General features: G+C 39.6%; 1 protein-coding gene across 3 annotated transcripts in view; it reads right to left on the reverse strand.

Moving 5' to 3' along the window:
- The window catches only part of KCNQ5 (potassium voltage-gated channel subfamily Q member 5), a 583497-nt gene that overhangs the window by 33173 nt on the left and 537589 nt on the right, over positions 1–12735 (reverse strand). The gene's annotated exons all lie outside the window — the stretch shown is intronic.

Consider the following 12735-nt stretch of genomic DNA (forward strand, 5'->3'; position numbering starts at 1 on the left):
GATGTGGGGTAACACTGCTGCGGATGACAAGCAGCCTGATGAAAAGAAGGCTGCAAAGCTGAAGGAAAAATACGAAAAGGATATTGCTGCATACCGAGCTAAAGGAAAGCCTGATGCAGCGAAAAAGGGCGTCGTCAAGGCTGAAAAAAGCAAGAAAAAGAAGGAAGAGGAGGAAGATGAAGATGATGATGATGAATAAGTTGGTTCTAGCACAGTTTTTTTCTTGTCTATAAAGCATTTAACCCCCCTGTACACAACTCACTCCTTTTAAACAAAAAAATTGAAATGTAAGGCTGTGTTAGATTTGTTTTAAACTGTGCAGTGTCTTTTTTTGTATAGTTAACACACTACCAAATGTGTCTTTAAATACCCTGTCCTGGTGGTATTTTCAATAGCCACTAACCTTGCCTGGTACAGTCTGGGGGTTGTAAATTAGCATGGAAATTTAAAGCAGGTTCTTGTTGGTGCACAGCACAAATTAGTTATATATGGGGATGGTAGTTTTTTCATCTTCAGTTGTCTCTGATGCAGCTTATATGAAATAAGTGTTGTTCTGTTAACTGAATACCAATCTGTAATTGCAAAAAAAAAAGTTGTAGGTATTTTGTTAACATTCTGAATGCTTCTAAGTAAATACAATTTTTTTTTAATTAAAAAAAAAAAAAAGAGTGAGGCGGGCGGCGCCTGTGGCTCAAGGAGTAGGGTGCTGGCTCCATATACCAGAGGTGGTAGGTTCAAACCCGGCCTTGGCCAAAAACTGAAAAAAAAAAAAAAAAGAGTGAGGCAATATAAGAAGTTCATGGCTTTCATCATGGAGACAAAGTTTTACTACCAAAAAACACTTGATTAGGAAAAAATTGCAAATTATAAAAAAGGCTTAATATCTGTAATGCATGAGGCACTTACTCAAATGATTCACAATCCAAAATATAAATATACAAAATATAAATGTACAAATAAGTCAGGAGAGACTACTAGTAAAAAAAATGACTGTAACTCTTCATGCTTACTCGAAATAAAAAAAAGTAAATTAAAAGTATGAACTCGTATCTAATTTGCAAAATAATAATAATATAGAAGAGAGAGATGGATTTGGTACACTTTGACATTACTGATGACAATGGAAATTGGAACAAATTTTTAAAATAATAAAAAATTAAAAAAATCATAATCAGAGATCTTATAATGTTATGCCAGAGAAGTTTTCTTTGGAAGATAATTTCAAAAAGAAAGGTAACTTAATGCAATAATATTTATTATATTATTACATTATTGCCTACTATAGAAAAATATTAATAAAAATTCAAAGTTTTAAAGTAGGAGATTGTAAGTTATAAGAAATTATATAAGTTGACAAGGAAAGTATACTATGTAGCTACAATATAGATAATTATTAAAAGTATGTAATAATATGAAAATATTTTATAGTATGTAATCAAATTATAAGGTAAAACTACTTATGTTGATTGTTACTATGAATAATACTATGTGAAAAGAAAATAAGTTAGAAGAGATGATATAAAAATGAAATTAGCTGTAGTACTACATGAAATTTTGAATTATTTGAATTTCCTTAAAATTCTTTAAGGAATTTAAGAGTTTTTCCATTATTTAAAAAACATGCTCTTTGATATGGAGTATTTTAAAAATAGAAAATCAATTGGAGCAAAGAAAAAAATCTCCCAGAGTTCCAAAAGTTAAAGGCAACCGCTAATGTGATATGCTTTTTACAGGGTCAGTGTGAGAGCTAAAGGTCCACAAAACATTTTTATTTAGGGAATTTAAATGAAGCATGTAGTAATTCTATCTGTTGATGCTATGGGGAACACACATTATAATGGTTACTACTAATGGTGGTGATATCTATTTTATTACATCCGTCATGAAGTAGTAATATATTTTCCAAGGGTTCCTTCCTTCTGATGCTAGTTATATTTCAATTAGTTACCCCTCCATCACTGTCACCCTCTGCTATCATTTCTCAACACCTTAAATATCATCCTAAATTTAGAGGTTCCATTTTAGACATGTACTAATCCAAAAACATTCCTTTAATTCAACTAGAGTTTAGAGTAACTACTTGGACCCTGCTGCTGCACAATTTTTTTTTTTCCTGCAGTTTTTGGCTGGGGCTGGGTTTGAACCTGCCACCTCCAGCATATGGGGTGAGCGCCCTACTCCTTTGAGCCACAGGCGCTGCTCCCCAGCATAATTTCATTTAGCTAAGTCCTTGGTAAGGGCCTTTTTCCTGTTCTATGCTTAGTGCTGCTAAGTCACCAAGAGACAACTAGGTCCTCAAGGCACTAATAAGGAACAATACTCCAGGGTATAAATAAATAAATAAATAAAATTATAATATATAAATACATTTTTTTATTCTAGACATTTCTCCTTTCAAATAGTTTTTAACTTTGTCTTTCATAATAATAGTAATACGTGCTCATTGTACAAAGTTTTAAACTCTGAATTTGAAATTAAATCATAAAGAATGAGGAAAAAATTCACTCTGAGGAAAATCCTATTGAATTTTGGCAATTCCCTTCCAGTCTCTTCTGCATGAACTGATGTTTAATGTCAAAGTCAACTTCTCACTACAGATTGAAAGTTAAACATCTCAAATTGGCACATGAAGGAATTCTGTTCTGATAGCTCAGAAGCCCCTGTTCAGCCTCATCTTATCATGGCCTTTCCATCCCATACCCTGGCCACACGAAATGATCAATGGTTTCTCCAGGTGCTGTTTAAACATCATCACCACTGGACCCTCCCTGAAGGGGACAGTGTGGACACTCCCTGAAGGGGACAGTGTGGACTCTCCCTGAAGGGGACGGTGTGGACCCTCCCTGAAGGGGACAGTGTGGACACTCTCTGAAGGGGACTGTGTGGACCCTCCCTGAAGCGGACGGTGTGGACCCTCTCTGAAGCGGACGGTGTGGACCCTCCCTGAAGTGGACGGTGTGGACACTCCCTGAAGGGGACGGTGTGGACCCTCCCTGAAGGGGATGGTGTGGACACTCTCTGAAGGGGACGGTGTGGACACTCCCTGAAGGGGACGGTGTGGACACTCTCTGAAGGGGACTGTGTGGACCCTCCCTGAAGGGGACTGTGTGGACACTCTCTGAAGGGGACGGTGTGGACCCTCCCTGAAGGGGACGGACCCTCCCTGAAGGGGACTGTGTGGACACTCCCTGAAGGGGACGGTGTGGACACTCCCTGAAGGGGACGGTGTAGACACTCCCTGAAGGGGACGGTGTGGACACTCCCTGAAGGGGACGGTGTGGACACTCCCTGAAGGGGACGGTGTGGACACTCTCTGAAGGGGACGGTGTGGACCCTCCCTGAAAGGGACGGTGTGGACCCTCCCTGAAGGGGACGGTGTGGACACTCTCTGAAGGGGACTGTCGACACACCCTCATTCATCTTCCTTTTCTTTGCTATTTGTTTGGTGGGAAATCTCTGGGTGCTAAATTTGCAGCAGATGGATTATAAGGTGCATAGGGCACCCCCCAAACGGGGGAGAACATCAGAGTAATTAGAACACAACCATTTACATTTCAGTATATATGTAACTTTTGTACCATTTTGAAAATTATAACTTTATTTTGCGATCTAGCAACTACTTTTATTGTAAGTATCCTAAGCATAGGGGATGACATACGGAAGGTTTAGAAGCTTAGGCCCACTTCAAATTCTTGAGTCTGTAAGTTTATAATTAGTAAATAATGGAAGAATTTTAACATCGGTACAGAAAGCAAGAGAAATCTCTCTCTCTCTTTCTCTCTCTAGTTAACTATATTGTCCACATTAATATAACAAAGGAGGCAATCCAGACTTATTTTTCTCTTTAAGAACAATGTAACACTAACGGACATATAATTATGGCAAAATATAATGTTATCCCATCTGTCAATTTTGGATGTATTACTTTTTTGTCCTTTTCCAAATGTGAGCTTTATCCCACTATTTTTTTTTTATCCCACTATTTTATATTGTTGGTAGTGTAGGAACAAATTGTGAAATTTCAGTCACATGACCATTGTTTACTCTGTTTTGAATTTTAAAAGATTTGGAGTACAAATCTTACAAGTGAATTCTTAGTAAGAGTTAGGAAACCAGTGATTTACAGATCCAATGCAATTCACACTGAAATACCAATGTCATAGTTCACAGATTTAGACAAAAATAATTCAATGCTTCATTTGGAACCAAAAAAGAGCTCAAATAGCCAAAGAAGCAATCAGAAGCAAAAAGAACAAATCTGGAGGCATCACATTACCAGACTGCAAACCATAACAGCTTGGTATTGATAGAGGGAGAGACACAGACCAATGGGATGGATCAGAGAACCCAGACACAAAAGCTCCCTGCACCCAGCTCCTCTGTGAGAAAGCAGTTACGGCTTAGTCTGGGGAAGGGCAGCCCTGTTCAAAGAATGCTGGAAAACTAGGTAGCCACACGCAGAAGAATTGAACAGCACCTTTATGTACAAATTTTGATTCAGGATAGATGAAAGACTTAAATATAAGGCACAAAATCATAAAATTTCTAGAAGAAAATATAGGAAAGACTCTTCTGGACATTGGCCTAGGCAAAGAATTTATGACTAAGATCCCAAGGGCAAATATAGCAACAACAAAAATAAATAAACGAGACTTGATGAAGTTAAAAAGCTTGTTGCATAGCGAAGGCAGTAATCAATAGAGTGAAACTTAGAAACTTAGAAATGATAGCACGAGTGAAAAATCTCAGTAAGAGGTTTGGGCGATCAAGTCAACCAAAACTAGAAAGTAGAGGAAAAAGAAAAAAGGAAAGAGAGGAAAGCTATGAAAATCATGGCCAGTCCGCTAGTTCAACTTCCAAATAACAGATTTCCATAAAGAGAACAGAGAAAACGAAGGGAGAAAATTACAAAAGAAATAATCATATATTCTAGAATGGAAGAAAAAAAAATCCCCAAGCCTTTAAAAAATACGCAAGCCTTAAAAAAAATTGCTTTCCATGCACTCTTTAAGTACATGGAACAAGGACAGAACAGCAGATCAGATTTGCCGGGAAAGCATCAGAGGATGTACTTCATCAAAATGGAAAAGTAAACCAAGAGAGAGGAAGAACAGGCACGGAAAACATGAGAAACACACCAGGCGTCAGCCGGCTGATGGTGAAAGAAAATCCCTGTGCTCTAGGCAGAGGGGACATTGGTCCAGGTAGCGCGGGTAGGAATCAAGGGAAAGCACAGGGACGGCCGTCATCATCACGCCTTCTGCCATCACACCATATTTTACCTGGAAAAATACTGGAGTTTTACTTTCTGAAACAACGAGGCAAATAAAGACAGACAAAAACATGAGATCCTGGAGACTGGGAATCCCATCTAGAAGAAAATGAAGAGGAATTCAAAAGACAGTGGTGTGCAGCAGGCCGAGAAAGCAGCCAGGTCAGATGAAAAGAGGATGAAGCTTTCCAGGGTGTATTTCTCCAAGAAAAGTCACAACGGAATTGCCTGGACACCTGATGCAACTGATTTTGCAGAAAATTCTGAGAGATTATTGGAAGATGTGGAAAGAGTTATGAAAACAACAATAAACAAGGTATTTACTTAGTGTAGGAAATGCAAAAAGTAAAATAATTTTAGTGCAAACAATACCTAGGCATAATGTAGACATTACATTTGGGTGTCAAAAAACTTTAGTAACTTACATTGGAAGGATGGGAGGGTCTGCAGAAGGAAAACAGTGAAAAAGGAGCAAAATCTTCACTTCCCAGAGAGGAAGTAAACAGAAATGGAAGTAAATAGATAATGTTCAAAACTGATTAATCAGAAGTTTGCAGTATGCACATGTTATTGGAAAGAACATGGAGATACAGAAGTATCAAAAAAAATCAGGTCAAAATATAGGAAATAATCGCTTCTAGAAAGACAGCCTAGAGATAGAAAGGGAGAGTTGAGGAAGAAAACCATCATATTCTGTTCTAAAGGACCTATATGGTTTGATTTCTAATTTGTTACCTTATTTTAAATTGAACTTTCACAGAAGTACCAGGCGCTAACCGATTGCACCACGGGAGCTCTTACATTGAACTTTGCATTTTGAGGTACTTGTAGATTCCCGTGGTTGTGAGACATTGTACAGAGAGACGGTGCCCCTCTGTGGTGCAAGGTCACAGCCAGGACCGACATGGACGCAGTCCTTCCCATCACCATAAGAAGTCCCCGTGTCGCCCTTTTGGAGCTACACCCCGTCCGTCTCTCCCCTCACTGCCCCCCACCATGATTTCTGGCAGCCACTCATTGGAACTGCTTTTCTATAATTTTGCCATTTCAAGAATGTTATATAAATGGATTAATATAGTCTATGACCTTTGGGGCTGATACATTTTTTAACTCATTATAATTCCCTCAGGATTCATCCAAGGGGTTGTGTGTCCCCGCAGTACTCCCGCCTGGCTGCCTGCCCTGCTGCGTGGAATTCGAGGGCACATCTGCACCACAGTGTGTGAACTGTCCACCTGCTGAAGGACAGCTGGTTTGTTTCCAGTTTTTGTCTATTATGAATAAAGCTTGGATGACCATGCATGTATAGTTTTATACGAGCATACATTTCTCTGGGATAAATGTCCAAGAATATAATGACTTGGTCATGTAGCAACTGCATGTTTGATTTTGCAAGAAACTATCCAACTGTTTTCCAGAGACACTCTACTATTCCACATTCCCACCAGCCGTGTATCCGTGATCCAGCTTCTCTGTGTCTTCCCCAGCATTTTGTGGTATTATCTTTGATATTAAACGTCTTTTCATGCACTTATTTGCCACCTGTGCATCTTCTTCAGTGAAATCCATTCATATTTTCCGCCTATCTTCTAATGTAGCTGGTTTTTTTTGGTAGAGTTTTGAGAGTTCTTTATCTATTCTAGGTACTCGTCTTTGTCAGATGTCATTTGTACGTATTTTCTCTCTGTTTGCAGTCTGTCTTTTCATCTTCCTAGCACAGCAAAAGTTTTTAATTTGGATGCGATCCACTGTATCAAGTATTTTTTTTAATGGATATTGCTTCTAGTATTGAGTCTTAAGAACTTTTTTGCTTCGCTCAAGATTCCAAAGATTTTCTTTTGTTGTTTTTTTTCCTAAAAGCTTTATGCCATATAGTTAAGTTCATGATTCATTTTGAGTTAAACTTTATCAGTTGACTTTTAAAGCTAGGTATGTGTATTTGGTAAGACAAAAACTCTTGGACAGAACCCTAAAAGGCTCAAAAACTCATACTGGCTCTTACTCCTTGTAATACATTCTAGGGATTTCCTAATATTCTGTCCTACCCCATCCCACCTTACACCAGACCTCCCATCTCAATCTATTTTATGCTAATCATAACCAAAACCGTTTGACATTCATGACATTTTGCCATAGCTAGAAAAGCACAGTAGACACAGACTTTCCCGTCTGGTGCACGTTCCTCAAACTTCTTTTTCAATGTGTTTTCTTTACTAACTTTATCACTAATTCTATCTGAGATGTTTTAAAAAATCATTCACTGCTCTTTGACATAAAAGATAAAGAATAAGAATGATTTTGTCGGGCGGCGCCTGTGGCTCAGTCAGTAAGGCGCCAGCCCCATATACCGAGGGTGGGGGGTTCAAACCCGGCCCCGGCCAAACTGCAACCAAAAAAATAGCCGGGCGTTGTGGCAGGCGCCTGTAGTCCCAGCTGCTCGGGAGGCTGAGGCAAGAGAATCGCCTAAGCCCAGGAACTGGAGGTTGCTGTGAGCTGTGTGAGGCCACGGCACTCTACCGAGGGCCATAAAGTGAGACTCTGTCTCTACAAAAAAAAAAAGAATGATTTTGTCCTGAGGTTTGTTGCTTGCCCTCTTTTCACATGCTTCCCTACAAGGTGCTGAGAACGGCACATTTGCACTTTGGCTGCTCGACACAAGTCCTAAGGCGTAAGAGAGCGCTGGCAGGTTCCACAGCCAGTTGGAATAAATTCGGAGAGAATGAGAGGCCTGATCGTTATTTTATCTTTTAAGTTCTGTACCTTTCTACAGTCACATCAGATAGAACACCATCTCCTTATCGCTCAAAAAACCATACTCTTGGTGATGTCCTGAAATTTTTTTTATCTCAACTTTCATCATGAAGTTTTGGTACGTGGTTGGTTATTCCTGTGGCAGGCAAAACATACTGTGAAAAGTGCCTGTACCCACAGTGAGCTAGGCTGCTGGGAGATTCCATCAAATAGTAATCTAACTGTGCTTACCAAACGACCAACCCATACTCCTGTGATCTGAAAAACTTGATTTTTACTGTGTTTGTGCTCAGGGTTGCTAATTAGCAATATTAAAAATAGTGAGGAGTCTCTTATGAAAGATGCTACTGCACTTGAGTATTTTCTCTAACAATCAGAGACCCCACTAGCACTGAGCAGATAATTCATGCATCCTCAGCATCTTAAATCATGTTAATGATGATACGAATTTCTCTAAGATTCTCTATTAAGGACTGCCAATTTAACCTTCCTCACTGGCTAGCAGAAAAGCTGGCAAAATTTCGTGGAATAGTTCCTGACACTTAATTAAAAGGAGTCTCTCTGTTTTGAGTGGTGATATGAAGCACTAGAGAGTTTTCAAAGATAATTAATATGCTCTCTGCTGCTGAAATTGCTGACCACACCATAATAACAGCTCAGGAACTGCCAACGAGATAAAAAGAAAAAAAAATTCTGTTTTCTTTCTCCTTTTTAATTGCATATGTTATACACACTATCTTTATTCAAATGGGGACATGAGAATATGTTTTTAAGTCTTTAAAAATTATTGCAACTGGAAAGCAACAGTTTCTCTCTCTTCTTAAATATTACTTGAGAATATTGAATTACTTGAATTACTTGAATACCTCAGCATCGAGTGGGTCAGCAAAATCACTTTTAGTAATATCACCCTATGTCTCACTGATGCATGTTGTGTGTGGGTTTTTTATAACACAAGGTAATTTTTGTTACTAAAATTCATTTCACTGACTGTCGAATAAGTATTAAATAATTTATTTGTTCATCATCTCTTCATTATTCATTCAAAATAATTATTTACCAAGCTACTATCATATGTCACGCAGTGTGCTGTTATATAGTAAGCCAACGTCACTCTCCCAGAGTGACTGAAACATTTCTGCTATTTTCGACAAAGGCAATGATCCCTGACAAATAGTAATACCGTGGGGCTTGATAGAGATAATGTCATTCTTTCTGTGATTATATGAATTACTCAACATGAGGACACTTAAAACTCATTCTAAGGAATAAAGGAACACGGTTTGCATGAGCATATAACTTTCTTTTTTTTTGTAGAGACAGAGTCTCACTGTACTGCCCTCGGGTAGAGTGCCATGACGTCACATGGCTCACAGCAACCTCTAACTCCTGGGCTTACGCGATTCTCTTGCCTCAGCCTCCCAAGCAGCTGGGACTACAGGCGCCCGCCACAACGCCCGGCTAATGAGCATATAACTTTCAAACTTCCATTCACCATAGGAATCGCCGTCAAGTAGTAGAAGAGAAGATGAAAACGTGCAATTAACAAAGTCCAGGACTTGAATTTCTAAAATTAATGAAGAAATTAGCATGAATGAATTCAATAATACCTGCACTATATCAAGCACCTATTCTGTGCTGGGTATTGTAGAAGAATTTCACATACACTGTGTCTCATTGCGTCTCATTATCAGTCACACAACCCTGCTGGGTACGTATCATTCCTGCTATGTTACAGAGCGTAGAGAAAGAGGAAAGAGAGAGAACTAAAGTAAAGTGCAGCGAGATTAAGTGGCTTGTCTCATCTCGACCTAGTGGGGACATCAGGATTTGAAACAAGTTCTGTTTGAGTCCAAAACCATGCACAGTGTGTGATTATTTATGCTTATTTTATTGTAAATTATACTTTATTGTAAATATAATATAAAAATATATAAATTAATTATAATTTATAATGAATTATAATTTATAATAATAATATAAAATAATACGATCTATAATTTATAAAATATTCCTTGAGAACTTAACATACGGCACTGAGTTTTCTCAATAAAACAAAAACATAAAACTCAAAAACTGTTTTGAGAAAACATTTTTTTTTTTTTGTAGAGACAGAGTTTCACTTTATCGCCTTTGATAGAGTGCTGTGGCCTCACAGCTCACAGTAACGTCCAACTCCTGGGCTTAGGCGTTTCTCTTGCCTCAGCCTCCCGAGTAGCTGGGACTACAGGTGCCCGCCACAATGCCCGGCTATTTTTTTTTGTTGCAGTTTGGCTGGGGCTGGGTTTGAACCCGCCACCCTCGGTATATGGGGCTGGTGCCCTACCCACTGAGCCACAGGCACCATCCTGAGAAAACATTCTTTTACTTATAGTTACTAAAACCAATTTTTGTAAGTTTTCATTCTTCTGCTACAAAAGGCATTTGTAACTTTTATCCAAACCAAATGATGAAGGTAATCCTGGCAAAGCCAAGCAGCTGCTACATTCAGGTCACTGAGATAGCCTTTGACCCCATTTGAGAGCGCCCTCTTCAGACAGCCTCCTTACTCAGCAGCAATATAATTGAGCTGGGTCAAACCAGCAGAGAGTGATGAATGGCTCTTACCAGTCTACCCTAAGACAGACAGTACTTTCATCACTGGAGACATTCTGAATCAATGTGACTAAGAGAAACTTATTTAATCCTATTTTCCTAGGGAAGAGGTCTGTTTCTTTTGAACGATATTCAGAGACATCTGATCATAATCAAAGCAGTCAGTCATGCTTGATAACAGCCCTACAAACTGCAAAACCACAAATCTGCATTACTATTTGGATCAAATATGTTGGGGAATTCTAGATAGATCTTGAGGCGACCCCTGCAGAGCAGAGCTCTAGGTCTCTGTGAGCTGTTGGGGAATTCTAGATAGATCTTGAGACGACCTCCTGCAGGGCAGACCTGTAGGTGTCTGTGAACTGTTGGGGAATTCTAGATAGATCTTGAGGCGACCTCCTGCAGGGCAGACCTGTAGGTGTCTGTGAGCTGTTGGGGAATTCTAGATAGATCTTGAGGCGACCTCCTGCAGGGCAGACCTGTAGGTGTCTGTGAGCTGTTGGGGAATTCTAGATAGATCTTGAGGCGACCTCCTGCAGGGCAGACCTGTAGGTCTCTGTGAGCGCAACAGAGAGAAAATGTGAAATGCTCGGCACAATGCAACCGTACAACTGAGGGTTTTGGGGGCCCAGACACTGTCAGAGTGTGGCAGTGCCACCCTGACTGCAGCTTCCAACTGGGATTCAAACAAAGAAGTGTACAGAAAATGTTACAGGAAAAAAGTTATAAAACATGGGTGGCAGGATACGCTGGTTACCATGTGCAGCAGGATATGGGGATGTGCAGTCGTGTAGATAAGACTGGGCCTGGCTGTTCCGGGTTGACGTGTCTAGTACGGGGAACCCGTGATTCGTGATTCCACACCTGCTGTTTATTGGTCTAACTGGTATCTGCTTTAGCTATGTCTGCCTGGGGAAGTGATTAATTAGTTGTGCATATGATGGCAACTTTTGCAGCTGAGGGCATGTGCCCCTTACTCGTTCCTGTGCATGTGACTGTGACAAAGTCACAGTCACATGCCTAGCTTTGCGTCACAGGCCAGTAACTTCTGCCACTGCCTTGGACGCCCTGTTCCCTATGGGTACCTTGGGATGTCTCCGTTATGTGTTTCCCACACATACAATTTACTTCATCGCATTCCCAGTCACGTAGCTAACAATCAGGCACAAGGTTAAGCATGAGAATTTGTAGTGATTACGTATTTCTTCACAATCGGTGGTTAACATGAAGAGAAACAGCAAATATCATTTTTTTTTTTTTTTTTATTGTTGGGGATTCATTGAGGGTACAATAAGCCAGTTACACTGATTGCAATTGTTAGGTAAAGTCCCTCCTGCAATCATGTCTTGCCCCCATAAAGTGTGACACACACCAAGGCCCGACCCTCCTCCCTCCATCCCTCTTTCTGCTTCCCCCCCCATAACCTTGTCATTAATTGTCCTCATATCAAGATTGAGTACATAGGATTCATGCTTCTCCATTTTGAAACAGCAAATATCATTTTATGAAAGACAATTGGAATTTGTTCTCCCACAAGATCTGGTACATTTTTCCTCAACTTTCAACTTTTGTTTGGCTAGCAGTGAGATTGCTAGAAAATTCCAGCGTGTCAGCCCCAAGATCATTTGGGCCAGCCCAACTTGATATGGCAACATAAATGCTGTTAAAAAAAAAAGAAAATGGCACATGACCTTAACCTACACACGAAGGGATCAAGGGGCACTGAACAGGTTTGCTATATAATTTTTTTCACCATACACTGGTTTTATATACCACAGATTTGCTATAGTCACTAAAGAAGACATAGATCATTGTACCAACACTAAACACAGCTGGTTTATAGCAAGTTTCATTCATTATTTCATTAGCAACATAAATTACTACATGTATAAAACATGCTAAGTAGCAAGCATGGTAGAACGTACGAATTTTCTGAAATTAGACCTAAGTGCAATTTCAAACTCCAACTTTGGCATCATTTAGATGGATGTATGTGGGCAAGGTTTTTACATTTTCTAAGTCTCCATTTGCTTATGCTCAAAATGGCTATGTGGGTATTCAATGAACCAATAGATAGAAAATGCCTAGTCAATGCGTGGCAGGTATTAGGTGCTAAT

Source organism: Nycticebus coucang, chromosome 9 (assembly GCF_027406575.1).
Source record: "Nycticebus coucang isolate mNycCou1 chromosome 9, mNycCou1.pri, whole genome shotgun sequence".
Classification (NCBI taxonomy): domain Eukaryota; kingdom Metazoa; phylum Chordata; class Mammalia; order Primates; family Lorisidae; genus Nycticebus; species Nycticebus coucang.